The sequence below is a fragment of the Camelus dromedarius genome, chromosome 3, assembly GCF_036321535.1.
Source record: "Camelus dromedarius isolate mCamDro1 chromosome 3, mCamDro1.pat, whole genome shotgun sequence".
Taxonomy (NCBI): Eukaryota; Metazoa; Chordata; class Mammalia; order Artiodactyla; family Camelidae; genus Camelus; species Camelus dromedarius.
Window position 1 is genome coordinate 108,781,201 of NC_087438.1, and position 4,501 is coordinate 108,785,701.

At 36.6% G+C, this 4,501-nt stretch overlaps 1 non-coding gene across 1 annotated transcript; it reads left to right on the forward strand.

Annotated features, from left to right (window-relative positions):
- The first annotated feature begins 2,537 nt into the window (after positions 1–2,537).
- TRNAV-AAC (transfer RNA valine (anticodon AAC)) lies at positions 2,538–2,610 on the forward strand. Its single transcript has one exon. It is a non-coding gene; the product is annotated as a tRNA-Val (tRNA).
- The last annotated feature ends 1,891 nt before the right edge of the window (positions 2,611–4,501 follow it).

Here is a 4,501-nt window from a genome sequence, read left to right on the forward strand (position 1 = left end):
ATGACAAATGCTGGAGAGGCTGTGGAGAAAAGGAAACCCTTCTACACTGCTGGTGGGAATGCAGTTTGGTGCAGCCACTGTGGAAAACAGTATGGAGATTCCTCAAAAGACCAGGAATAGACTTATCATATGACCCAGGAATCCTGCTTCTGGGCATATATCCAGAAGGAACCCTACTTCAAAAAGACACCTGTACCCCAATGTTCATAGCAGCACTATTTACAATAGCCAAGACATGGAAACAGCCTAAATGTCCAACAGATGACTGGATAAAGAAGAGGTGGTATATTTATACACTAGAATACTACTCAGCCATAAAAACCAACAACATAACACCATTTGCAGCAACATGGATGTTCCTGGAGAATGTCATTCTAAGTGAAGTAAGCCAGAAAGAGAAAGAAAAATACCGTATGAGATTGTTTATATGGGAAATTGAAAAAAAAAAAAAAAAGACCATGAATACAAAACAGAAACAGACTCATAGACATAGAATACAAACTTGTGGTTGCCAAGGGGGCAGGGGGTGGGAAAGGACAGACTGGGATTTCAAAATTTGTAGATACTGACAGGCACATGCAGAATAGATAAACAAGATTATACTGTATAGCACAGGGAAATATATACAAGATCCTGTGGTAGTTCACAGCGAAACAAAAAAATGTGACAAGGAATATATGTATGTTCATGTATAACTGAAAAATTGTGCTCTATACTGGAATTTGAAACAACATTGTAAAATGACTATAACTCAATAAAAAAAATCCTCAAAAATAAATAAAATAAAGTGCTTAGGGCAGCTCCCTGAATGTATTATGTACTCAGTGAATCATCTTCACATCATCAGTACTACCACTACTCCATCCATCCCTGAGCATATCATTCTTTTTCTCTGAGCCTCTACTCCCTCTTTTATAGAATATGATCACACCTAATGATCTCAAAGGTATTTTTTTCCTGGAAGGGTGTCCAAAACTTAGATCAGGTTATCAATAGGGTCCCAAAAGTGTTCAGAATAACCATGCTTCTTGTGTTTTGGAGTCACAGACCTCTCTGAGAATCCAATGAAAGCATATAAACCCCCATCCTGGAAAAAATGCACATGCATATACACATAAACACACACACACACTTCATAATTCAGTTTCAAGAAGACGAGACCTGCCTGAAATCCACTCACTGTACCTACGTGTGTTCATGAACTCCAAGGTAAGAAGCCCGGCTCTAAAGTTCCCTTTTAACTGCCTACTTCTATAGAATTGGCCTCTGCCTCTTCCCCTCATAGGGCCTCTATGTCCTGTCTGTGAAACTGGACAGTCCAAACCCACTGAACATCGTGTACCACATTTGCAGGTGTGGACAACACAGCACAATGATGAAGGCTCTGCAGCCAGACTGGATTCAAACTCTAGCTGTATAACATGGCCCAAGTTTCCTGAGGGTTTACTATGTGCTGGACTCTGTCATTTTTATCCCTGACCTTGTTTAATACTCCCAACAATTAGGAGGAGAAACTGAGGCAGAGAGAGGTGAAAATACCTTGCCATAAGGCACTGTACAATTAAACCAACGTCCAGGGACTTCTGGCTTCCAATAGTGGCAGAGACTGAACTCCAGCTGTAATAATTACTAACTTGGGGAACGTATTTTAAAACAGCTGTTTGAAGACTCAAGAGAGCCAGTAAAAGCAAACAGAAACTGAAGGGAATTCACACCTTGAAAGAAGGAACCCTCCGTGGTTGAGAGCTACAATTACTTGCACTTTACCGTGAAGGAATTCTCCAGTCCATGTGGTAAAATTTTTGGTGGATAGAGTTCAGGCAAAAAACTCCTATTTTATCGGCCTGAAGTGTTGGAGGAAAGAGTTTAATGTTAACGGAGTGTCTAGAAATTAAGGAGGAAATCGAGAAAGGGAAGGAGCCAAAGAGGAATGAACCCTCAAAATCTGAATAGAAAGTCTTCAAATTCTTGGCTGATTTCTGAACTGTGTATTCACGGAATGAGGCTCTTAGGAGCTAAAGAGGAAAGCAACAACTGGAAGGCTGAAAGAGGGAACAGAAACGTGGGCAACAGCAGCATCCTGCCACAGGACAGACAGCGTATGGAATTCAAGTTCTACCAAGTTACAGGGTCTTAGTAAACATCTCAAACTTTCCACTGAACTCCAGAAAAGCCATGCCTTAGGGGAAAAGACTACATCCCAACACTAAGGAATTCACCCTAGGACTAAGTATAAACCAAAAATAGACTCATTCAAACAAAGCATAAAATTAAGCCTTGAAAAGGACCAGGTGCTTCATTAATAATTTAACTCCCTGTTCAAATAAAATTCAATTCTCTTCAGAGGAAGGCAACAGAATATAGACTCTCTAAAGCATATTGTACAAAATACCCAGGACACAATAATAAAATTATTAGATATGAGATGAAATTGGAAAAAGTGACATGAGGTCAAGGGAAAAATTAGTCAGTAGGAAGAAATTCACAAATTACCCTGTATTAGTCAGAGTTCTCCAGAGAAACAGAACCAAGGATCAGATGGGTATAGCTCAGTGGTAGAGTGCCTGCTTAACATGCATGAGGTCCTGGGTTCAATCCCCAGTACCTTCATTTAAAAAAAAAAAAAAAAAAAGAACAATAAAAAAATTAAAATAAAGAAAGAAAAAACTCTTAAAAAAAGAACCAAGGAGATATGATATATAAATACATACATATATACATATATGTATATATAGAGAGAGAGATTTGTTACACATATATTATATGATATAGAGATAAATTAAATAGATTAGATGGATAGATAGGTAGATAAAGAGATTATAATAAGAACTGGCTCACACAATTATGGAAGTTACCAAGTCCTGAGATCTGCAGGGTGAGTCAGCAAGCTGGAGACCCATGAGTGCCAATAGTTAGTTTCAGCCCAAAGAACATCACACTTGAGACCCAGGAAGAGTCAATGTTTCAGTTAAAATCTGAAGGCAAGAAAGAAGCTGATGTCCCAGTTTGAAGGCCAGGAGGAATTCTCTCTTATTCCACTGAGAATCAACCTTTTTGTTCTACTCAAAGCTTCAGCTGATCACATAAGGCTTACCCACATGAGGGAGGGCAATTTGCTTTACTCAAGTCTACAGATTTAAAGCTTAATCTTATCTACAAATACCATCACAGAAACACACAGGATAGCATTTGAACAAATATCTGGGCAGCCCTTGACCCAGTCAAGTTGACACATACAATTAACTATTACAGACCTAGATAATAAAATCAGCAGATAAAGAGATGTTTTAAAATAAACATGATAAATGTTTTAAATATTTACAGGATAAGATAGATTAATGAGGCAGGAGTTGGGGGATTTCAGTAGGGATACATAAACTCTAAAAAAGAAACAAATAGATATTTCACAGGTGTAAAAACATGATTATCAGAAGTAAAAATGTATTTGGATGAAATTAACAGCAGATTAGACAGTACAGTAGAAAAGATCCATAAATTTGAAGTAAGTTCAGTGGAAATCATCCAAACTGAAGCAAAGAGAGAAGTTATATTGAAAGAAAATTTGATGATACTTGATGATCTTTGGACATCATCAAATGACATAATCAGAATCTCAGAAGAGGAAAGAGAGATTAGGGTAGGAAAAAAATCTGTCTAAACAATAGCTGAAATTTTCCCAAAATTAACATAAACAGCATTCCACATATCCAGGCAACTCAGTAAAACTCAAGCAGGACTTTTTAAACTATAGGTCTATCATAAACAAATGCCCAAAAATCAAAGATAAAGAAATAATCTTGAACAGTCAGAGTACATAGACACATAACACACAAGGGGATAATGATACAAGTGACAGCTGACTTCTCACAGAAATATGGAGACCAGATTATATTGGAAAGACATTTTCAAAGTCCTGGAAAAGAAGACTGTCAAACGTATTCGATATCCCACTTTCAAAAATCAGAGTTAAATAAAGACATTTTGTAATACGTGAAAACTGAAAGGATCTGAAGTTAACACACTCACACTGAAAGAAATGCTGAAGGAAGTTCTGCAGGCTGAAAGGAAATGATACCAGATGAAAACATTGATCTACTGGAAAGAATAAAGAAGACTGGAAATGGTCAATACATAAGTAATTTTAAAAGGTTGTTCTTATTTATTTTCTTAAATATTGTAAAAGTCTTTGACTCTAAATAGTGGGTACTGACAATGTATCATGGGTATTATAACTTATGTATGAGGAAATATATGACAATAATAAAACTTGAGATAGGAAGGAATGTAAATGGAAGTATCCTCTTGGAAAGTTCTTACACTGAATGCAAAGTGGTATAATATCAATTCAAATTACACCATGATACATTAAGGAAATACTATAATCCCTTTAGCAAACATTACAAATATAATACAAAGAGTTAGATCTTTTAAAAGACACAAGATAGACCATAATAACTTTATTCAACACAAAAGAAGATGGGAAAGGAAAAACAAAGAACAG